At 50.5% G+C, this 25,105-nt stretch overlaps 1 pseudogene; it reads left to right on the top strand.

Moving 5' to 3' along the window:
* Nucleotides 1-84: 84 nt before the first annotated feature.
* The window catches only part of LOC136525597 (uncharacterized), a 35,299-nt pseudogene continuing 10,278 nt past the window's right edge, over nt 85-25,105 (top strand).

Below are 25,105 nucleotides of genomic sequence, written 5' to 3'. Positions count from 1 at the left end.
AAGGGTGAAGCTTGTGTTAAACTGTGCTGAAATTGCTCATGTATGTTCTAACTACTTCAGGAATATACCATGGAGGTCAGACCGATGGTAGCTCTGCGTGCTGCCCTAGTTGGTGGGGTAGCAGCATTTGCGAAGATCGGTGGGGCGATGAAAGCTGCAGGAGGTGTCAAGATTGGTGCAGCAGCTGCAGCTGTGACAGCTGCAGCATCAGCTGCTATATCCGGAAAAGACGGAAAAGAAGACGCTTCAAAGGCAGAAACAAAATGATATGACCCATGGATTGGTCGAGCAGTATGAAATTGCCTCTCCAGAGGTTCAAAAGAGAAGGATGCCATAGTCAATAAGCTACGGGAGCAATTTTTCATGCTCCATGTATTTTTATCTTGGGAATAAGAATGACAATCGAGTTTTCCCCTAAGTATGATTTTGTGCCGTGCAACAGTTTCGGTTGCTGAATGCTAGTCACATTCTATGAATAACCTGATTTCTGCTGTGCCACATTCTGGGTGCAATGCGCCTGCCATATGCTGTTTGCATAGGAAGATCCTGAAGGTCTTGTGCAGTTTCATGCCTAAAATCCTAGTGATTTACATCAGCATCTGTATAACTGAAGTATCTCAAACTGTAGAACATTGTAAGTTTTACTGTGCCACTGGTTGTATCTCTTTGTTTTTTTGGGCATGCTCCTTATGTAATGATGAATTGATGATGACTTGATGAGCCAGTGCTGTTCAAACATCAGATGCATGGAGCACAAAGCTTGGGCAATCCTTTTTCTTTTTAATTTTTGAACTGGAAAAAAGACTTCCATTGGGCATTGGTCTCTATGTTGCCCAAATCGCTAGCAACGTGATTACACCAAAAATTCAGATCTCTGTCAAACAAAAGATCAGAACCTGGAGGAGCTCTTGTTTTTTAAAGAGAGAACAAAAGGAGAAGTAATTTTTTAAGAGAGAAGGGCTTGTTTGGTATGGCTACGGCTCTACCAGAGCCGAACTAAACATACCTGAAAGAGGTATACTAGCAGCTCTTTTTTTAAACTTCTAACCTAGCACTATGGTCTTGTTATTGAAACCGAAGACTCGACAGAATCGCGAGCCACCAAGCTTTTTACAAATTCTAGGAGGGGGCTTGTCTAGATGCAAGAATCGCCCCGGTCCCAACTCATCCCCAACCTTGTTAGCTCATGCGCTACTAAGTTACACGTTCTAGGAATAAGAATGATATCATTGTTACGAACAAAATGCTCATGAAGAAGATCCCGAATATCCCTAATCAACATCCCGCTAGCCGCCAGGTCCAACGATGGCGTGAGAAGAGCCTGCTTTAGGATCGAAGAATCCATTCCCAATTGAATCCGAGAAATACCAAAGTCTGTTGCCGCCTGCAGGGCTTTGGCGCAAGCGGATGCTTCAGCAGTCAGCACGTCCGGTACAGCTGCAATCCGACCTGCTCCTGCTATGACCGCTTCACCTTGATGGTCCCTGGCCACAAATCCCCAACCGCCCTTCATTGTTTCTTGTACAAAAGCACCGTCGCTGTTAATTTTTAGAATATCTGGTGGTGGCACCCGCCAGCGCTGCTCTCTCCTTGCTGGTTTTGGCTACAAAATAATTTATTTGGTAGCCACTTTGAGTTACGATAATTACTATGTTAATTTACGATATTATAGTAACTCCTTACTAAATGGTTTACTATAACGTTATGGTAAATATCTCCGTGTGTTATAGTAATCCAACTATCGTAAATATGTATTGACATTGTCGTAAATTAGTATATAAAATTATCGTAAATAGAGGTGGTTAAAGAATAACTTATTTTGTAGCTGGCTACTGAATATACTCTCCATAGTTATATATATATATATATATATATATATATATATATATATATATATATATATATATACACGCGCTATTCTACATCCTAGGTGTAGAATAATATTCTACACCAAACTGCTATACTGAACAGAATTCAGTATCGTTCAGGAGTTATGTTTCAGTATTATTTAGTATGGGTGCAGTGCTGAGTGGTTTTGGCCTGTGGAATAGCACGGCCGTATATATATATATATATATTTAACAGGGCTCTCGTCCGACACACGTTGCAATCAGGCATGTCTAATGTCACAGGAAGTGCTCATCAATGCTGTGGCCAGATGATGTGACATTCATAATGTTTAGGAGTACTTGTGAGCAGTTTCACAGTTGAGAGATCAGCTTATAAATGATATTTTCTCCCTGTAGGTTGATTATCTGTTTTTTGTTAATGTTGACACTTTTATTTCTTCAATGTAGAAGGCATTCTTATAATCTGTTGTATGCTGTTGCGAAAACGGTCGTGCTATCCCCTCACTACCAGTGTCTTTTCCCTTTACCATGGCGCTGTTTAGTTGGGCATTTTGTACAGTAAAAATTCTCTACTGTAGCATTTAGTTTGTATCTGTGAATTATTGTCCAAACATTGACTAATTAGGTTCAAAAGATTCGTCTCGCAAAGTTAAAGCAAACTGTGCAATTAGTTTTTGATTTTATCTATATTTAGTACTTCCATGCATGTACCGTAAGTTTGATGTGACGGAAAATCTTCTTTTATATAGTGCACTTTTCATGAGTTTGGATGAACTAAACAAGGCCATGTATTACAAGGAAGAGAGAGAAAGAGTATCTCATATCGGAACAATTGCTGATTGCTGCGGAGTTAATAAACCATCCTTCCAATCATGTCCTTCCTAGTGACCACTCAATCCCACTGAGGTATGCAGTATACTTGCAGCAATTACTTGTGGATCATCGTGTGCTATTAATAAAAGTAAGATTTAAGGAAGTAAAAGATGTGCTGGTATTGTAGTTTATGTGCTATTATTAAGTGTACACCATTTCTTTGCTGCAAACATGTAGTAGGAATCGGAAACAGTCCCTCTGATTCCAAAGTAAGTCATTTAGGACATTGCCATGGTCTCTAATCTGACACTTTGACTAGTGATTTATGTGAAAATATGTTATTTTAGAAAAAAGTAATTACAAATTGTGAAAGGATTTATAATGAGGATTGAGAAGTGTAGTAATATCAAGTTTGTGTTCTGAGTCTTAATAGCTGTTTATATATTGATGGTGAGAATTTTAAGAAGTTTGAGTGTTTGACCAACACAGATTCTAAAACAACTTACATTTGGAATTTGAGGAGTGCTTGTAAAGTGCGAAGGGGTATCTTGAAAGCTCGGAGTGCAATTTTGTGCTTACTGGATAATAATCTTTGTAGTGGGGGCGGAGCCAGAACTTAACCAAGAGGGATGCTAAGTACACTGCAGGTCTTATATATGATTAACGCATATTCAATTCTATATATAATATATAGCCTGTTCGCTTGGTCGTATTTGGCTTATAAGCCATGGCTTATCAGCCAACGAATAGTATTTTTCTCTCACACCAAACTAACCAACAATATTTTCAGCCATGACTTATAAGTCAAACCAATCAAACAAACAGGACAATAGTTGCACTGAGCTACCAAAATAATATTATCATTGAACATCAGCACCGGCCCTGTCTCCGCCCCTGCTCTGTAGTGTTGTTGCTCACCAGCAAACCACTCTACTTTATTTTTATCTGTAGTACACTGACAGGCAGTACCATCTTAATTATGCTTAAGTGTATCTTTGTTGTCACTGTATGGACTTTTAAGCATCTGCTTTCTATAATTATGCTTAAGTGTATCTTTGTTGTCACTGCATGGAGTATACTGATTTAGTTATATCTTCTGTCCTGTGGTAGGTTGCTTTTATGGCATCTTGATCCATCAATTATTAGGCATGATCTCTCAGCGATGCTCCAGGAGGTAATTAGAAGACCCTTGCTTTGCCTGAGAAAGGAATTGTATAATAGGATGGAATGGCGTATCATTATAATTTGCCTGGTGTCGGTGTTTCGGACCGACGGTTCCTCGATCAACTAGTAAAAATGTACTGCGTGCTCCTAATTTCAGATGGTGATGCAAAGAGACAAGGTTTATATTGGTTCAGGCAATAGGTGCCCTACATCCAGTCTGAGAAATCGATCTTGTATTCCTTGCACCGAAGTGCTTGTAGTAGGGGGTTACAAGCAGGGTGGAGAGAGGGAGCTGGTCTCAGGTCTCGGCGTGGAGCGGTGTGGATTGCTTGAGATATTGATCTCCAGCAGTGGGGAAGAGTGCGCGTTACAAAGTGTTCGAGTGTGTGTTTGTCTACCTCGTGAGCTCGTGAGCCTGAACTGGTTGTCCCTAGAAACGGCCCTGGTCCCTCCCTTTTATAGTAAAAGGGGGGGACAGGGATGATATATATGTTAGCTACGTGGCGCCGTGCGAACAGAGGCGGCATATCCGAGCCCTGTAGCCTGTTATTGTGGCGGCATGGTTGATGGAGTGGTCCTGCCCTTGAAGTACTGGAGCAACGCGCCGGTCACATCCGATCCTACGCGACGTGGGAGCTCCAGTGATGGCTTGACGCAGGGCCTGGCAAGCGACGTGCTGGTTGCTGTGTGTTGACCACGTGAAGAGCCAAGGCTTAGTTGGTGCCTAGGCCGAGCCGTCGTGGAGGGGCTCGACGAGCACGAATCCCGAGGTTGTCGAGACCCTGAAGTAGACTACCGAGGCGTGGAGGGAGTGATTGGTCCTGTATACTGATTCCGAGGCTATATTAACCTGGGACTCCCCACGCCAGCGCTGTTCCTGGAGCAGGGGTTAGGTAGCATAGTGCGGTATGGGTGTCAGTCGTGGGCACAGTGCTAAGCACAACAGCCGGTAACCCCTGCCCTATCCGGTCCTGGACGGCATGGCTTCGATGTGACTAGCGTCTCGTCGGCCACTCCGCTGTGTCGAGCCGTCGTTCTGTTGATATCGCGGGAGTGGTTGGTCGCATTAATTGGTCGTGATGCTCTGTTGGGGAGATCGGTCGAGGCAGAGGCGACGGGGTTATTGCCGAGCCGGCTTCGAGCGGGACGGAGATTCGGCGTCTCGTCCGAGGCCGTACACGCGGGGCCTCGGGCGAGATGGAGAATCGGATCCTCGGCCGAGGCCTTTCGCGTGAGACCTCGAGCGAGGCAGAAATTCGGTAGGCCGTCCGAGACCTTTCCGTGCGAGGCCTCTAGCGAGACGGAGAGTAGGTGGCCTCGGACATGGCCGGGGTTTAGCCAATAGTTGTCCCTTGGCTTTGATTTTTTACGGGGTCTAAGCGAGTTTTTCGATTGTTGCTTAGGGGACCCCTTATAGTAGTACCCTGATAGTAGCCTCCGAGCCTCAGGGAGAGTGTGAGCGCTCTCTTTGAGGTTTTGACGAGGCTCGGCTCGCAGCAGCTCCTGGCGGGATAGTGTTTCGTACTCGAGGCCTTGCTGGATGCGCGCGAGCGCACCCACCGGGTGTAGCCCCCGAGGCCCTAGAGGAGTGGATTTATTCCTCCAGGGGCTTTTCTTACGTCGTGAGAGGGGTTTTATTGCATTTGTTGAGCCCATGAGTGCGAGTTCGGGTCGCTGAGCCTCGGCAAGGTTGCAGGAAGAGCCCCCTAGCCTCTGCATGGAGCGAGTGGGCCGTCAGAGGTTCCCCTGGCTTTTTGTGCGGCCCTCACGCATCCTTTTTGTTCGAAAGGAGGGGTGGAGGATGTCATGCTACCCTCGGTGGGCGCGAGCAGTGACACCTCCGGTGAGCTATTATCGGGTAAGTCCAAGTGGAGGCCTATGCCCCTGTTCGATAGGGGTCGGCTAGCGGTCTAGAGACACACTCCAAGAGTACCAGAGGGACTTCTCTAGTGGGTGCCGGGGCCGTTCGATGGGCCCCAGTGGCTCGGTGCCTCCCTACGGTGGGATCCCATTCAGAGACCTCCATGCCGGTCTCGGACACGACTTAGGGCGTCTCGAGCAATCGTTTGCTCGGGCCTTGGCCATGCATGGGCTTGCCCATAGTTGTCCCTAACTCTACTGTCCTGGGGCGGCTGTCGAAACCCTCGGGGGCCCTAGCCATCGAACCCTAGACTATAACGGGCTCGATGCCCTTTTTCGCATTTTTCTAGGCCTTTGAGCGTGAGCTCGGGTCGCTTGTCTTCGTCCTGGGTGCAGGAAGAGCCCCCGAGCCTCCGCACAGAGCGAGAAGGCGGTCGGGGGTTCTCCTGGCTTTTTGTGCGACCCTCGCGCATCCTTTTCGTTCGGACGGAGGGGTTGTTCGCCGAGCCCCCTCGAGTGCGAGCCTAGGTCGCTAGGTCTCAGCGAAGTTGCAGGAAGAGCCCCCTAGCCTCTACACAGAGCGAGAGGGCTGTCGGGGGTTCCCCTGGCTTTTGGTGTGACCCTTGCGCGTCCTTTCTGTTCGGACGGAGGGGTTGTTTGCCGAGGCCCTTCGAGTGCGAGCCTGGGTCGCTGGGTCTCGATAAGGTTACAGGAAGAGCCCCCTAGCCTCTGCACGGAGCAAGAGGGCCATCAGGAGTTCCCCTGGCTTTTTGTATGACCCTTGCGCATCCTTTTCATTCAGAAGGAGGGGTTGTTTGCCAAGTCCCCTCGAGTGCGAGCCTGGGTCGTTGGGTCTCGGCAAGGTTGCAGGAAGAGCCCCCTAGCCTCTGCACGGAGTGAGAGGGCCATTAGGGGTTCCCCTAGCTTTTTGTACTGACCCTCACGCATCCTTTTTGTTCAGGAAGGAGGGGTGGAATATGCCAGGCTACCCTCGATGGGCGCGAGCGATGGCACTTTCGGTGAGCTGTTATCGGGTAAGTCCGAGTGGAGGCCCATGCCCCATTCGATAGGGGTTGGCTAGCAGGTCCAAAGACACACTCCAAGAGTACCAGAGGGTTTCTCTAGTGGGTGCCAGGGGCCATTCGATGAGCCCTAGTGGCTCGGTGCCTCCCTACGATAGGATCCCTATTCGAAGACCTCTCTGCTGGTCTCAGACATGACTTAGGGCATCCCAAGCGTTTCGCTTGCTTGGGTCTCGGCCTCGTATGGGCTTGCCCATAGTCGTCCCTGACTCTATTACCCTGGGGTGACTATCGAAAACTCTTGGGGGCCTAGCCTTCGAACCCCTAGACCGTAACAGGCTTGGCGCCCAGTTCCTTCGTCTAAAAGGAATCAGGTGGGGGATATTCCTCCCCCCACCGGTTTGACAACGGTAGGCACGCCTTTTGAGGCGATTTTCTCGGGGAGGCGGAACGACGCCTGCCACTGCAGCTGGTCGAACGCAACGCCATGTCAGCGGATGGAACATAACTGTTCACGCAATTTAATGAGGAAAAGGTGGGTACATGGGCGGTAACATCGGATCTGGATTAACTGTATTAGATTTAAGGGAAACTTCCCCGATTTTGTCGCCCATCCGTTTTGCCTCCTTCCCGCATAAATACGCAACAAGCCTCGCCCCTCCCCTCCTTACCTTGCCTGCATTCGCCTTTGCCACCCTCGGGCTGTTGCTAGGAATAGAGAGTCCCGGGGAGAAGAAAGGAGAAGGGCGAAGCAGAGAGAGAGAGAGAGAGGCTTACGGTCGTAGTTGCTTTCCCCACCGCACTCAATGGCTGGCACTGTCGTCATTGAGGCGGACGCTTGGGGTCAGTCCGACGTATCCACGGAGACACTCCAGTCGCTTGTCGATGACGGCCTTCTCCATCCGGTTACCGACCCCAACAGGCCAGAGTGGGTTGCTCCATCGGGCGAGCTAGAGCTGAGGCCTGCATGATGGCTATGTTGTGAGCTTCAGTGTCCTTCCACGAGCGCGCTCTCAGCCTGCCGGTGGACCGGTTTATGCGGGCGCTCCCACACTACTATGGCGTGGAGCTCCACAACTTCAACCCCAACTCCAGTCGCACAGGCGGCCATCTTCATTGCCGTCTGCGAGGGGTATCTGGGGATTGCCCCCATTGGGAGCTGTGGCTCCACCTCTTCCGGGCGGGGCATACCACCAAGCCGACGGGCATGACTGGGCATGAGGAAGGCGGTGAGGGCCTGGTGGCTGCACTCTCTAAGTGTGCCAAGACCGTCAGCAGCCTTACATCCCGGCCCAGCTCATGTCAACCAATCGCCGCTAGTACACCAGCTGGTTCTACCTCCTGCAATGACAATGGTGGACTTCCCCCCTACACCGGGCGGATCGTGGAGAGCTATCCGGAGAAGTGGAAGTATGGCGTCCCGAAGGGGGATCAGCCCAAGTTGCAGCCGCTCCTGGAGGGACTGGAGAGGCTACGTGGCCATGGCCTCACGACCGCTGTGGTTGTGGCGGCCTTCCACCATCGGAGGGTGCTGCCGCTGATGGCTCAGCGCCGGTGCCTGTTCAAGATGAGACCAAACGAGCTGATCAAGGGTATCCGGATGTCCGCCTCCATCCTCTCTGACGAGGAGATTCTTCGTCGGGTGAGAGAGACGATGGAGGGGTGGCTGAAGATCGGTGGTCTGACCCCGTTCATGATGCGCCCATTGTAGGGGTACCTTTCTTTAGTAAGTCACATGCTGCTGCGGCCCCCGAGGCCTCCTCGTCCCTTACCATTTTCCGGTTCTTTATTTGCGTTCGCCGTTCCTATAGGGGATGAGAGACGTGCGAGCCTCCCCGCCACAGCGCCTCCACCACCCCGGAGGACGCAGCGCGGCGGGCGGTGAACCGGGCACACGCCAAGGCGCATAAGAGGCGAAAGGACGTCAAGGAGGCAAAGCATACGAGGAAGATCCTTGTGCACGAGAGACTGGAGAAGCGCCACCGGTAGCAGAGGCAGGACGGTCTCCCGTTAGAGGCATCCCCATCGCCGTCACTGTCGATGGATGCTTCGGATGGAGATGACGAGAGCAAGATGGGGCGAGGTCCCCTGGACCATCTCCCCAACATTGGGGAGATAGTGCTCGGGGTGTCGGCGAGCAGCTCGGCGCTTCCAGGAGGAGGTGGAGACGCCTCGAGGCCGGTGATCACCCGCCCTAGGGCCGAGGCCGACATGCCTGAGGCGCGGGCGTTGGGAAAATGCACCGTCAGCCCGGTGGGCTCAACAACAAAGGTGGAGTAGGTGGCGGCGGGGGCTACACAACTGCCCCCGTAGAGGACCGAGGGGGTGTCGGAGTCCAGCGAGGGCCGGCTGGCACTAACGGATACGGGGGCCATGCCACCAGCCGCCGCCACCGCTGTTGTAGAGGCAGGTCGCAGTGCCGAAGCGGTTGCCCCCCTCGCTCGAGGTGAGTGTTTTTTACGACTGGAGTTCGCATCATTTCCCGCTTGCTTTATGGTCGTATGCTGACCAAGTGGGTGTTTTGCATTCAGCCGGAAGCGTAAGGCGGAGGTGCCTGCCCTGGCACCGCTTAAGTCGCTCAAGGTGAGCACTGGGCTCCACCGCTCATCAGGTGGTGGAGGCATAGGCCGCTGTACAACAGTGGCGGGGCCTCAGCTGAGGTCGACTCGAAGGAGCTGGTCACCCTAGGGGGAGGTTACCAGGGCGGCCATGGAGCGAGTGGGGGAGGAAATGTCTACGCCCCATGAGGCCGAGGCCCTGCGAGTCAGATGGGGCCGAGGCGCCCTCAGTTGTCGAGGCCACCGAGGGTGAGACAGAGGCCCCCTCGGACTTCTGAGGTTCAGGCGATAGAGGCCGAGGTGCCCAGGACCGCCGAGGCATGGGGTGGCAGGGAGCCGGTGTGAGCGCGGCAAAGCCAGCGGCCTAGGAAGTGGAGGTGGAGGCAGGACAAGCCTCAATACCGCCGCCGGTCCAAGGCCCACCGCCGTTGCAGGAGAGCGCCTAGGAAGCAGAGGTCCATTCAGTCTCCTCCGACGATACTTCCCGGGCGAATGAGGTGGTCGACGTCGAGGTGGCTGGCACCATGAAGGAGCCAGCTCTGACCTCGGGTGAGGGAAGCTCAGCCCTTGTGCGGGTACGGCCCGAGCCCTGCAGTTGGGATCACCCACGTGTCTTGTGGTAGAGCCGGGACGATCCCTGAAGGGGGAGCCTCTATTTGCCCTTGAGGACGCGGTCGAGGGGGGGTGCTAGGGACACCTTCGAGCAATACCGCTAGCTGGCGGAGCGGTCACTACGGACAGCGCTGTCCGTCGTGGTCGACGATCTGTCCGAGGTCGCCTAGTTTTCGCGCCTTCTTTTCTCATGTGGTGTTGTCTTTTTCTGAGTTTTCTCGTAGTGAATGACCCCTGTTTTGCCTATCTAGGAGCTCGAGACCCAGTCCCTCGGGAAGTCATTGTTCCTCCGATGGGAGAGGGACGTCTAGGACCAGCTCCAGCGGCAGAAGGGCTTGCTTGCTGATGCCAACGAGCTTCTGTCGGTGTGGAGCGCGGAGGTAGATGACCTCCACCTTCGCTGTGTCGATATGAAGGCCAAGGCGGCCATGGCTCAGGAGCAGGTCGCCCCTTTGACGGCGCAGGTCAAGGAGCTGGAGGAGGAGCTGATCCGGGTGGCCGACGATCGGGACACCTTTTGGTCTTGGGCTGAAGAAGCAACGACCTCTGCCAAGGCCCTCACTGGGCAGCTAGGGGTGGAGCAGGGTGCGCACCTGCTGATGAAAGGCTCCCTAGCAGAGGCCCTCGAGGTGGCTGAGGCCTTCCAGACTGAGGCTGTGGTCTAGAAGGGAAAGGTCGAGGGTGAGTCCTGTTCCCTTTATTTTATTTGTTTTTCTTGTGTTCGACTCCCAACTCCCTAGCGTGGTGCAGAGCTAGAGAAAGAGGCTTCCATGGCGACTGAGGCTTCTCGGGTCGAAGTCTAGGGCTATAAGGAGAAGGCCGAGGCCTCTCGAGTCGAGGCCCAGCGCTGGAAGGAGAAAGTCGAGGCCTCTCGGGTCGAGGCCCAGCGCTGGGAGGAGAAGGCTGAGGGTGAGTCCCATAGGCTTCTGCCCCTATTTGGCTTGTTTCCCTTTGCGCTCAACCCCATTCCATTTCCTCTTGGCACAGAGTTGGAGAAGGAGGTCACCCGGGCAGCCGAGGCCTCTGTCGTGGTGTAGGCGGTGCTTGATGAAGCGACCTGATTTCCACGAAGGGAAATCCACAGAGTCGAAGTGTAATAAGACCGTTTGTAGATCATATTACCCAAATTCCAGTCGAATACCACATCTATACAATGATAATATTAGAGTACATAAAGTGCGAAATTACATAAATTATTACATCGCCGCATTGGCGGAATCAAAAGTAGCATTCATTCAGAACAGCTTGAAGATAAGATCGCCAAACTCGAGCATAGGAATGAACCCCTCAACCGTCAAACTCCTCGGAGCTATACTCCTCAGCAGAACCTGTGTGCCAAAATTTATCAGTACGATTTGTACTGGCCACTCCCACCCTATGAGCATTGCTTTGTGGAAATTGGATGCAAGTTGGATATAATCAAAAAGAACCTATAAGGCTAGGGTTTCCTATGTTTTAGCATATCAAGTATATAATAATAGTTGGTCAAGTTTGAACACCACTCCCACACCCATTCCACCCCATTTCTGTCTAGAGCTAGGTTTCGATCCTAGGATCGATATACCACCATCTCCACATCATCACCATACCATCGCTCAGTCGATAGGCCAACTCCCTCTCGGCACTGTCTCATGGCCTATAGCCCCTGGCTACGACCGACACTCTCTCCTAGGGGAAGAAGAGAAGGACTCATCTCACTATCTAGTTTAAGCGAAACCTAGGAAAGGTCCATAGCCGACAAGTCAGCATATGTATCGATCGATCAACCATACACTCTGTAGAGGTTTTACATAACCACAATATCCGCCTTCCTCGCTGATCGTCATCAACTGGGCTAATTTCGGCCGCTTGCTAGCCTAGGATAATGCCACTCTACCATTCAGCCCTAGTACACCCTAAGTCTAGTCTGGGGTGGCTGAAACTGTGAGTCATGAGCCGAGTCCACAAGGTCTCCATGAAGTCTCAGAAGGGTGTGGGGGAAATCCTCCATGCCCCATACCTCCTTACACTGTCCGCTATCAACCTAGCAGTAGTGGCAATATCCTACCAAGTAGTCCGGCCGTCCTGCACCATATAGGGTGAGTGGTACATAAGGCTTTCTGGTGAATCTGAGTACTAGTAAGTCCTTAGGGATGACCAAGCCAGAATGTCTTCATCAGGGTTTCCATTTATCGTGCCACCACAGCACCTCCACCCCGGGCTCCTCCCATCATAGGTTCACACCCTAGGGCCACCTCATATACCATTTACCCACCATAGGTATCCATTTCTAGGGGTGCCCAGGTAGCACCACATGGCAAGACTTGCCCTAGGCTCATCGTATACTCCAACTTGGTCAACACAACCCTCACCCTCCATGCACCCAAGTCACACAAGCAGCACTCTCCCCATAGTCCAGATATCTCCAGTTTCCACCACGCATCAGTGTAGTACAAGCGTAGTAGAAGTAATAAGCAATGAAATATAGCAGCAAGTGTGTGTCTAGCCTAATAGCAGGGTAAGCAGAGGTAAGGTTGCAGTCAAGGTAAAGGCCATCAAGTAAGCATACTACCATGCAAGTCCTATCATAGTGTGAATATAACAGTAAGTAAAGCAATAGCAGTTCTATATTAGCCATGCGTAATAGGTGCTACGAGATTGGGTGGGATGTGGCACCTTTAGTGAAGTCATCTCCGTACTCCTCACGGTACTCTCAGTCCTTGTCCGTCTGGTTCTCCTCCGAGTCTGCAAACGATCGTATTATAGTCGTGTTAGCGACTGTCTATAGAATAGCACAAAAGCAATGGAAATTCAAAAACAACCAAATGCACTCAAACATGGGTTCATTGCATAGAGCTCGATTTTAGATGAATTTTGGTCCTGGTCTTGTATTTTTCTGAGTTCGCATGAATGAGTTATGAATTTCTGAAGTTTCAATCATTTCTGAAAATGATAAAGGCTGATTAATTCAGGGCTGACACATGTCATGCTGTGACTGGTCCACGTGGTATGCTGACATTAGTGAGTATGACATCAGCATGACGTCATTGTCTTAGTTCTGTACTGACAGGTGGGGTTCCACCGATGTCATCATGACGCCAGCATGATGTCATCTACGTCATTAGCTACTGACAGGTGGGACAGGGGCTCTTGGATCACTAACATGTGGCCCCGGTCAACGATCAACATTGACTTGGTCAATGGTCAATATAGGCCGGGCCTCAAAACTAGGGCGGTTGGGCCTAGATACGGGCTGGGCTTTGGCCCGCCACGTGGCGCGCGCTGGTGCGGCCACATCGTCTTACTGGGCCACTAACAGGCCATGGTCCATGGGCGCAGGTGAGGCAGTGGCTCATGGTGAACCCGCCTGCATTGGTCCATAGACCGCAGAGCCGGTCTATAAAGGACTTGGTCCACTTACTCCTTCCCAGGGTTTGGTTCACGTGCATGACATGGTCGTGGTTGGGGCTCGACAGGAGCTGCTTGGGACGTGGTCGACGTGGTCAAGGTCGGTGCTCGGCGGACCTGCTCAGGACATGGTCGACATGGTCGTGGTCGGTGCTCGGCTAAGCTGCTCGGGACGTGGTCGACATGGGTCGTGGTCGGTGCTCGGCGGAGCTGCTCGAGACGTGGTCAATGAGGGGAAAATCCCCTACTCTTTCCCGACAGGGCTTCTGCCGGTGGTGAAGTCACCGACGAGCCTTACCTACGGCGCTGGTGTTCAATTAAGGTAGGCAAAAGCATCGCCAAGCCTCGGCAAGTGCAACGGTGGGGTCAAGGTGGCGGCTGGGGCTTCCTAGGGTCCTGGCCATGGTGAACGGCGGCGTGGGTTCATCGGTATGCATGGACAGGGCTGCAGTGGTAGCGAGAGTCTAGTTGGAGGAGTGTGTGGGCTCCATGGTGCTTCTACGACCATGGTGGGTGTGTTGAAGGAGCTCCTAGGTGCTCCTAGTGGCTCCAGGCCACAGTGGTGGGGCAAAACAGAGGCGGTGGCGCTCCGACGAGGTGCGGTGCTGGCAACATAGGGCTCCAGGTGGGCTTCTTCCTTGGCTAAGATGGGCACGGTGTGTCTCTCGTCAGGGTGGTGCTAGTTAGGGTGTCAACAGTCGCTTTTTACCACGACGTAGAAGACATGGTGGTCTCGCCATGGTTGTACTCTCGGCCATGGTGAGCGTGCTCGTGCATGTGTGCTCCTGTTCCGATGTACAGCAGTCATGGCTAGGGTCCTCCTTTTGGCTGATGGCAGTGCGCACGGTGTGTCTTGGGTCTCGACAAGTGTGGCCATGGTGGTCTCCCTAGCTAACCAGTTGGGCTAGGCCAGAGCTCAAAGCTTCCGCCATGTTTCGATCGTGGCGGTGCATGTTCCATTTGGCTAGAGAGGTGGTCTCAGCAAGATGGCTCACCAGTAGGGTTTGTGGTGGTAGGGTGGCAGTGCGGTGGTGAGGTGAGGTCGTGATGAGGTGATGCAGTGCATGTGCCGAGTAGCTATGTCGTTGTAGCTGAATCGGGGCGGCGCTCCTGGCTCCGGCGAGGTCCTTCCCGCAGCGGCTTCCTTCTCTACCTTGCTTCTCCCTCCTCCCTCTCTCTCGGCTTGACGCTATGTGGTGCTGTGCCACCAACTGGCGGTGGTGAATAGGCTGAGGGTTAGGGCTCACTGACTGTTGGCTTTTTATAGCTGAGCTCCAAGGGCTCCAATGGCTGACGACGATCGAGCGATGGTGATGCATGCGGCGCATCCGATGGTTTGCGTGCGGTAGCATAGGCACGGCACAAGGGAAATAGGGTCATGCGATGTGCGTGACCCCAGGCCCACGCCTACCACGCTGGTCGGCTCCCGGTCGTGTGGGGAGAATGCGTGGGCAACGGGAAGAAGACGCTAATGTGCTAACAAGCGGGGTCGGGTCGTCAGGCGCTTGGCGTGATGTGGCTACGTGCGGCGTGTGATGGCTGATGAGCGGGCCTGGCTCGTCAATGGCTGTGCATGTGCGGGCGGCGATGCTGGGCTGGCTTCGTGGGCTACGCGCGTGGAAGGGCAGGCGAGGCTTCGGCTGGGCTGAGCTGCTGCCTCCCTCTTTTCTTTATTTTATCCTTTGAGTTGAGTATTAATTGTTTGAAGGTTTATCAATTATTAAAGAAGTTAGTCACGTATCACATAAGCAATGAAAGTCCAAATCACATGTTACAATAATAATTATGCATGCAAGGTTTTACGTGTTGGGGATTTAAACACTCATATATGACATGGGTCATGATATGGTTATGAAAATGACTACTTAGGTTATACTTACATGCAATACCTAGGGTTGGCTCCTACACATGGCACTCAACATTGCATGGGGTCAAAACAAAAATTTGTAGTTGTGATTTTTGGTGTGTGGATTTTTGGGTTGTTACAGTCCTACCCCCTTAACAGAATCTCATCCCCGAGATTAAAGCGTAACGTGCTCTTCGAAGAGATAAGGATATTGTAGCCGAAGGTCAGACTCTTTCTCCCATGTTGCTTCTCTCTCAGTGTGATTGCTCAATTGGATCTTGCACATAGGAATAGTTTTTCTTCGGGTCTTTTTGGTGTCTCTACCCAGAATTCTGATAGGATGTTCTTTATACTCGAGTGTCTTGAATGTCAAGTGTATCAGTTGGAACTACTTCATCAGGCACTCTCAAACACTTGCGTAGCTGTGATACATAGAATACGGGATGCACACCCGCCAATTTGTCTTGTAGCTCAAGTTTGTAGACAAGCTTTCCAATCCTTTTATAGATCTTGTATGGTCCAACAAATCTAGGGGCAAGCTTTCCTTTCACATGGAATCTGACAGTTCCACGTAGCGGGGATACCTTGAGATAGATGAAGTCTCCCACATTGAACTCAAGTTCTCTTCTTCTTTTGTCAGCATAGCTCTTGTATCGACTTTGAGCAATCCTCAAATTCTCCTTCACTTGAGCAACTCCTTCTGCATCTTGGATCTTAGCGGAATTAATGAACGATCTTTCCCCTGGTTGAGACCACATCAAAGGTGTCTTACAAGGTCTACCATACAGAGCTTCAAATGGTGACATCTTGATACTGGCTTGGTAGCTATTGTTGTAAGAGAACTCTGCATAGGGTAGGCATTTCTCCCAATCAGAGCCATAATTCAGTACACTAGTACGAAGCATGTCTTCTAAGATTTAATTTACTCGTTCTATCTGTCCATCTGTCTATGGGTGATATGCGGTACTAAAATCAAGTTTGGTTCCAATGGACTTGTGCAGGGCTTCCCAGAATTGGGACATAAACTGAGGACCATGATCAGATACAATACTAGAGGGAGCTCTATGCAGTCTGAGAATATGCTCAACATATAGATCTGCTAACTTTTCGGCATCGGTCTTGGTCTTAACTAGTACAAAGTGAGCAATCTTGGTCAAACGATCAATAATCACCCAGATGGAATCATTGCCTTTCTGTGAACAGGGCAATCCAACTATGAAATCCATGGATATGCTCTCCCATTTCCACTTGGGAACATTAAGAGGCTTCAGCAATCCTGTAGGCCTTTGATGTTCAGCCTTGACTCTATTATAGGTGTCACACCGTGCCACATGTCCCACAATGTCTGTCTTCATGCCTTTCCACCAAAAGTGTTTCTTCAAGTCTTGATACATCTTTAAACCTCCAGGGTGGATACAGTACTTGGAATTGTGAGCTTCTGATAGAATTTCCTCTCGTAGCACTAGGTCAGATGGAACATAGATTCTGTTCTTGAACCAGATGGTTCCTTGTCCATCTTCCTAGTGGTTGGTCTTATAGCCTAGTTTCATCAGACCATGGAGATATTCGATTTCTTCACAACTTTTTTGAGCTCAACGGATGCGATCTGTGAGATCATACTGTATGCGGAGCTCATTCAACAAGCCTTGCAGTAGTATCTCAAGTTGGAAATCTTCATTCTCTTCCTTGAGCTCAGGTGGTATGGATTCAGTGATCAAAGTGTGACAGTAACTCTTGCGACTGAGAGCATCTGCAACTACATTAGCTTTTCCCGGATGGTAGTGAATTTCTAGGTCATAGTCCTTGATCAATTCTAGCCATCGGCATTGCCTCATATTCAAATCTTCTTGAGTGAAAAAGTACTTCAAGCTCTTGTGATCGGTGTAGATATCACACTTGTTACCTATCAAGTAGTGCCTCTAGATCTTCAAGGCATGCACAACTGCTGCTAACTCAAGATCATGAGTAGGGTAACGATTCTCGTGTTCTTTCAACTATCGAGACACATATGCTATCACTCTTCCATCTTGCATTAGTACACAACCAAGTCCTTGATGGAATGCATCACAATAGACCATGAAATCTTTGCTAATATCAGGCAATGCTAGCACAAGAGTTGTGGTAAGCTTCTGTTTCAATTCCTAGAAGCTCTATTCGCACTCGGGCATCCATTCAAACTCCTTAGTCTTCTTCAGAAGGTTGGTCATTGGACGAGCTATCTTGGAGAAGTTTTCGATGAATCGACGATAATATCCAGCCAATTCCAAGAAACTTCTGATTTCTATCACATTATAGGGTTGATCCCACTCTTTCACAGCTTCAATCTTGGTTGGGTCAATTGCAACACCTTCAATTGATAGTACATGGCCTAAGAAGGCAACTTTCTGTAGCCAAAACTCGCATTTGCTGAACTTTGCATAGAGCTGATGTTGGGCTAGTTTCTCAAGCACAGTTCTCAGATGATGTTCATGTTCTTCAGTAGTGGGTGAATAAACAAGGATGTCATCAATGAATGCTACCACGAACTTATCTAGTTCATTCATGAAAACCTTATGCATCATGTTCATGAAGTATGTAGGAGCATTCATGAGTCCAAAGGACACCACAGTGAACTCAAACTGCCCATATCTAGTCACAAAAGCTGTCTTCGGGATGTCACTCTCTCAAATCTTCATCTGATGATAGCCAGATCTGAGATCAATCTTGGAGAAATACTTGGCACCTCGAAGCTGATCAAGCAAATCATCAATCCTTGGTAGGGGGTACTTGTTCTTGATGGTAACTGCGTTCAAGTTCTGGTAATCAATGCACATTCTCATCGAACCATCCTTCTTCTTAACAAATAGAACGGGGGATCCCTAGGGTGAAGCACTAGGTCTGATATATCCCTTTGAGATGAGCTCATCAAGTTGTTTCTTGAGCTCGGCCAGTTCATCAACTGACATGCGATAGGGTCTCTTAGCAATGGGTCCTATTCCCGGTAAGAGATCAATGATGAACTCCACATCACGGTCTAGTGGCATACCCGGTAATTCTTCAGGGAATACATCGGGATAGTCTCTAACCACAAGCACATCATGAACTGTTTTCTCCTCTTTTTGTGATTCTGAACTGGCTTTAAGGGCACATAGGATAGAAGTGGACTTTCTGGACTGAGGTTCACATCTAATAACTTGGCCCAATGGGTGGGTCACTTGGACGTATCTAGGTGAACATGATATGATGCCTCAGTGAATGGTTAGCCAATCCATACCTAAGATGACATCTAGGTTTGTGGAAGGTAACAGGGTTAGGTTGGCATCAAAGACAAGACCTTCAATGGTAAGACTCACTCCCTTACAGATGTGGGTGCACTTTAGGTCTCCTAAAGGTGAACTAGTAATAATAGGCTTTCCACGTGGGGTTATAGGTAAGTCATGCTCTCGTGCAAATTTAGATGATATGTAAGAACAAGTTGCTCTGGAGTCAAATAGAACTAATGCAGTATTGCCATTAACTAAAAACATACCATACACAACATCAGGGGCAGCTTGTGCTTCCTCGATGTCCAGATGGTTGAGACGTCCACGAGTAGCAGATCCCTTGAACTGAGACATCTGAGCGGCTGAGTTCTGAGGGCACTCAGTGGCTTTGTGACCCGGTTGGCCACAAGCGAAGCAGGTGAAAGGCGCACTGCCGGTAGGGGTTGGCGCGGGTGCCTTCCAGTTTCTAGTGCCTAGTGTAGAGCGGTTCTATGCTGAGCATTCATTTGCTGAGCGAGAATGGTTGAAATGGTCCTAAGTGTTGCGGTCCTGAGCATATCAGTCCCGGGTGTATCGATCTTGAGCAAGGCGGGAGTATTTGGTGGTGTAGCCTCCATTACCCCTACTTGATCCATGGTTGTCATCCTTGTTGTGGCAAGAGCGTTCCCTGGATGGTGCATCTCTATAGAACCTTTTGCGATCATAGCCACAGAAGGACTCCTTAGGCTTACGCTTCCTCTCCCTGTACTCCTCTCTAGCTTCAGCATGGTCCTTCTCAATCTAGATGCAGCGATCCACTAGAGCACACAGCGTGTTACTCTCAATACTACCAAACTTCAACTTGATGTGCGGGATAAGTCCCTTGTGGTAATAGTACAACTTTTCCTTCTTAGAGTTCACAACATAGGAAGGTGCATAGCGTAGAAGGTTGGTGAAGCGGGTGGTGTACTCTGTCACCCTGTCCTTTCCCATCTTGATGTTGCGGAACTCCTCGGCTTTGGCCTCCATAATGCCCTTGGGAATGTGATACTCAATGAATGCTTCGGCAAACTCATCCCACAAGATATTGGCAGGGTCCTCATGGGAATCACTAAAACTGTCCCACTAGGCGCATGTTGCACCTATGAGCTGGTGTGTGGTAGCTCCAACACACTCATCGTCGGTGAAAGTAGTGAGGTCAAGCTTCTTCTCCATCTCCTTGAGCTAGTCATCGGCTACAAGTGGGTCAGGGTTGGTGCCATCATAGGTAGGTGGCCTTAGCTTCAGAAATCCTTCTAGCTTCCTTTGGAAGTCATTCTGTTGACCTCACTGGCGATGGTTTGCTCTGTTAATAAGAGCTGTAAGAAGTTGGGTCTATTGCGCCATCACCTCTGCCAGGGTCAGTGGTGGTGGTGGCGGAATGTTCTCCTCATCAAGCGGTGGGGTATTCTCTAGGTTGAAGGGTATCCCTCCACATCCACGGCCACGGCCATGGCCACAGCCACGGTTGTTGCCACAACACCCCCCATTTGGTTCGACTAGTTCGGGGGTGGGCGTACATCCACGGTTTATTAGGCGAGCAGATCGGTGGTTCAGCATCTGTAACATGGATCATAGGATTTTTAGTGTTTGTGCCATAAGTGCTTATAATTCAGTATGATTACATGATTTTTACAATTTTAAAGAAAAACATTTATACTATCCAACACTCATTACAAAGAAGCAATAAGATTCATAAGATGCAATAAGATCCAAAATATTCATTACATGGGTTTTATTACATAGCATCATCTCTAGTAGCTATACTTAGAGACTCGCGAGAATCGTACTACGCATAGTGACTCATATTACATCTCATAAGGGGTACATCATGGGGTACAACTTATGGAAGCCACTGACATGACTTATGACCATGCAAGGTCATCTACTCTAGCTCGTACACCACAGCTGGACTACGACTATTCTCGATCTTGATCGCCTCGTCAGACTTGTGGAGTCAGGACACGTACTTCAAGGCCTCAGCGAGCTCCTTAGTAGGCTTGGCTCCAGGTAGGGTAGGGCAGGCGTCTAGGTTGAGGTGAGTCGGGGCTAACTCAAACTCCTCTATCCTAGGCTTCGTCTTGCTGCGAATCTCCTTGGGTAGCTGATCCCACATACCCTTCATCTTCCTAAGGCGCTTCTTATCAGACTTCTGCTAAGCCTACCAAGTCCTCTCACACTTGTCCTGTAGGTACCCATTCTACCTGAGTGCCTCGATCAGGTGACCCTGGCTATGAATGACCTTCTTCCTAAGCTCCTCTAGATCCTGAGTCATGGTCTTGTTCTGGGATTGGATTTTTAGTATATCAATCCCCTTGGACCTCTCTTTATCTCCTCTGCGTTGAACTTGGCCTTCTTGTCATCCAACTCCCTCTGCAACTCCAAGACCTTACTGTCGAGATAGCAGTTCCTGTTGCCTAGGTCAGCGGCTTTGTCCTATAAGTCAACGACCTCAGCTCTGTGGACTTCTTCACGACGGTTGAGCTCGTCCTATAGCTTGGCAACTGTCTCAAGCAGACTAGCTCGCTCCTGTGCTCTATGTGAGTCTCGCTCCTGGTACTCCCACAGAAGGGCCTGATCCTGATGTCTCCTCTGCTCCAGTTGGGTCACGTACCTGTCCTACTCTAGTAGGTGAATAGCTAAGATGTGAAGGCATCTGTCCTCCTCAGCAAAGATAACCCTGTTGGCTATGAAACTCTACTCACTAGGGGTAAGGCTGAGGTCAAGGGCTTAGGGAAGTAGACAGAACTCTGTCGTCTTTAGGTGCTCATAGTGGTCCCTTATCACTCTACAAAGTGCCTTGTGTGAGATAGCTCATAGTCCCTCCTCGACTGTGTCCTCTATAGTCAACTCGGTGAAAGCTAGGACAGAAGGTAAGGTAGTGCTAGCTGGAAACTCGACTGAGGTGACAATCGGTCCTTCGATTCCTCCTTCCTGAGCTGGCTTTCCGGTGCAGGTGACCTTGATAAGCTCGTCAGGGACTCCTAACATGACGAGAACTTAGAAGAGGGTCGATGCAAAACCCCTGAGCTCACGTAGGTTGAAGGTAAGCTTGGCGTGGTCCAGAGGTAGCGGTCCTAGAGGCGGCCAGTCGACGTTTGTTGCCATCTGCATATTTTAAGGAACATGTGTTAGCAGGTCAATAATAGGTAAGCCTTGCATCAAAGTGAATGCAGGGTCGGTATATAACCGAAAGAAGGGCTGTTCATGTCCTATTCTATCATCCATTTCTGAGGGTTTCGTCCTAGGGTCAAGTATGGCTCTGATACCAACTGAAGTGACCTGATTTCTACGAAGGGAAATCCATAGAGTTGAAGTGTAATAAGACCATTTGTAGATCATATTACCTAAATTTCAGTCGAATACCACATCCATACAATGATAATATCAGAGTACATAAAGTGCGGAATTACATAAATTATTACATCGCCGTATTAGTGGAATCAAAAGTAGCATTCATTCAGAATAACTTGAAGATAAGATCACCAAACTCGAGCGTAATAGGTGCTACGAGATTGGGTAGGATGTGGCACCTTCAGTGAAGTCATCTCCGTACTCCTCACGGTACTCTCGGTCCTCGTCCGTCTAGTTCTCCTCTGAGTCTGCAAACGATCGTATTATAGTCGCGTTAGCGACGTCTATAGAATAGCACAAAAGCAATGGAAATTCAAAAAGAGCTAAATGCACTCAAACATGGGTTCATTGCGTAGAGCTCGATTTTAGATGAATTTTAGTCCTGGTCTTGTATTTTTCTGAGTTCGCATGAATTAGTTATGAATTTCCGAAGTTTCAATCATTTCTAAAAATGATAAAGGCTGATTAATTTAGGGCTGACACGTGTCACGCTGTGACTGGTCCACGTGGCATGCTAACATCAGTCAGTATGACATTAGCATGACGTCATCGTCTCGGTTCTGTACTGACAGGTGGGGTTCCGTCGACATCATCATGACGCTAGCATGACGTCATCTACGTCATCAGCTACTGATAGGTGGGACCAGGGGCTCTTGGATCACTGACATGTGGCCCTGGTCAACGATCAACGTTGACTAGTCAATGGTCAATATAGGCCAGGCCTCAAAACTAGGCTGGTTGGGCCTGGATATGGGCTGGGCTTTGGCCCGCCACATGGCGCGCGCTGGTGCGGCCACATCATCTTACTAGGCCACTAACGGCCCATGGTCCACGGGCGCAGGCGAGGCATGGCTCATGGTGAACCCGCCTGTGTTGGTCCATAGACCGTAGAGCCGATCTTTGAAGGACTTGGTCCACTTACTCCTTCCTAGGGTTTGGTTCACGTGCACGACATGGTCGTGGTCGGGGCTCGGTGGAGCTGCTCAGGACGTGGTCGACGTGGTCATGGTTGGTGCTCGGCGGACCTGCTCGGGACATGGTCGATGTGGTCGTGGTCAGTGCTTGGCTGAGCTGCTCGGGACGTGGTCAACGTGGTCGTGGTCGGTGCTTGGCGGAGCTGCTCGAGACGTGGTCGACGAGGGGAAAATCCCCTACTCTTTCCCGACAGGGCTTCCATCGGTGGTGAGGTCACCGACGAGCCTTACCCACGGCGTTGGTGTTCAATTAAGGTAGGCAAAAGCATCGCCAAGCCTCGGCAAGTGCAACGGTGGGGTCAAGGTGGTGGCTGGGGCTTCCTAGAGTCCCGGCCATGGTGAACGGCGATGTGGGATCGTCGGTATGTATGGATAGGGCTATAGTGGTAGCGAGAGTCCAGTTGGAGGAGCATGTGGGCTCCACGGTGCTTCTACGGCCATGGTGGGTGTGTTGAAGGAGCTCCTGGTGCTCCTAGTGGCTCCGACCATGGTGGTGGGGGCAAAACAGAGGCAGTGGCGCTCCGACGAGGTGCGGTGCGGCAACGCAGGGCTCTAGTGGCCTTCTTCCTTGGCTAAGATGGGCATGGTGTGTCTCTCATCATGGCGGTGCCAGTTGGGGTGTCAACATCGCTTTTTACTACGACGTAGAAGACGTGGTGGTCTCGCCATGGTTGTGCTCTCGGCCATGGTGAGCATGCTCGTGCATGTGTGCTCCTGTTTCGATGTACAGCGTCATGGCTAGGGTCCTCCTTTTGGCTGATGGCAGCACGCACGGTGCATCCTTGGTCTCAGCAAGCATGGCCATGGCAGTCTCCCTAGGTAACCAGTTGGGCTAGGCCAGAGCTCGAAGCTTTAGCCATGTTTCGATTATGGCGGTGCACGTTCCATTTGGCTAGGGAGGTGGTCTCAGCAAGATGGCTCACCATTGGGTTCATGGCAGTAGGGTGGCATTGCGGTGGCGAGGCGAGGCCATGATGAGGTGATGCAGTGCTGTGCCGAGTAGCTACGTCGCTGTAGCTGATCGGGGCGGCGCTCCTTGCTCTAGCGAGGTCCTCCCCGTAGCGGCTTCCTTCTCCACCTTGCTTCTCCCTCCTCCCTCTCTCTCAGCTTGACGTTGTGTGGTGCTATGCCACCAGCGGCGGTGGTGAATGGGCTGAGGGTTAGGTCTCATGGATGTTGGCTTTTTATAGCCGAGCTCCAAGGGTTCCAATGGCGGACGGCGATCGGTCGGTGGTGATGCGTGCGGCGCATCCGACGGTTTGCGTGCGGTAGAGTAGGCGCGGCGCAAGGGAAATAGGGTCATGCAATGTGCGTGACCCATGCGCTGCCACGCTGGTTGGCTCCCGATCACGTGGGGAGAATGCGTGGGCGAGGGGAAGAAGACGCTACTGTGCTGACAAGCGGGGTCAGGTCATCAGGCGCTTGGTGCGATGTGGCTGCGTGCGACGTGTGATGGCTGACGAGCAGGCCTGGCTCGTCAGCGGCTGTGCGCGTGCGGGCAGCGATGTTGGGCTAGCTTCATGGGCTACGCACGTGGAAGGGCAGGTGAGGCTTCGGCTGGGCTAAGCTGCTGCCTCCCTCTTTTCTTTATTTTATCCTTTGAGTTGAGTATTAATTGTTTGAAGGTTTATCAATTATTAAAGAAGTTAGTCACGTATCACATAAGCAATGAAAGTCCAAATCACATGTTACAATAATAATTATGCATGCAAGGTTTTACGTGTTGGGGATTTAAACACTCATATATGACATGGGTCATGATATGGTTATGAAAATGACTACTTAGATTATACTTACATGCAATACCTAGGGTTGGCTCCTACACATGGCACTCAACATTGCATGGGGTCAAAACAAAAATTTGTAGTTGTGATTTTTGGTGTGTGGATTTTTGGGTTGTTACACTTGAGGCTGAGATCGGGGAGCACAACGCGCTGAAGAGTGCTGCCTGTACCGTATGCGAGGCCCTGTAGGTTGAGGGGGCCTAGTCGGGCAGCTCCCTTAAGAGCCGCTTGGTCGTGTTGAGCGGCCAAGTGTGTGAGTGACTCCGGGGGGCACTGCACGCGGGCGTCAAGCGTGCCTTGGCCATCATCTCCTCACACTACGCCAGCGTCGACCTCGAGACCGTCAGCGATGGCTATGTCTTGCCCGAGGATGATGAGGAGGCCGACGAGGAGGTCACAAAGCTGATGGAGGCAGCTGAGGGCCCCAGCACGGTGCTGGCCAGGCTGTTTGAAGAGGAGGTGATCCCCCTCCTGCCGTCTGCCGATGCTGGAGACCCCGAGCCCTGACCTAGGCCCGAGAGGCCATGTAAATAAATTAGGGATTATATTACCATATCATAACGCTGGTGGCCTATCGAGGCCTTTTTGAAATACTTATGCGTCTATGCTTCTTAATCGTTT

Source organism: Miscanthus floridulus, chromosome 19 (assembly GCF_019320115.1).
Source record: "Miscanthus floridulus cultivar M001 chromosome 19, ASM1932011v1, whole genome shotgun sequence".
Lineage (NCBI taxonomy): Eukaryota > Viridiplantae > Streptophyta > Magnoliopsida > Poales > Poaceae > Miscanthus > Miscanthus floridulus.
The sequence above is the reverse complement of the archived record's forward strand: the minus strand, read 5'-3'. Positions and strand labels throughout refer to the sequence as shown.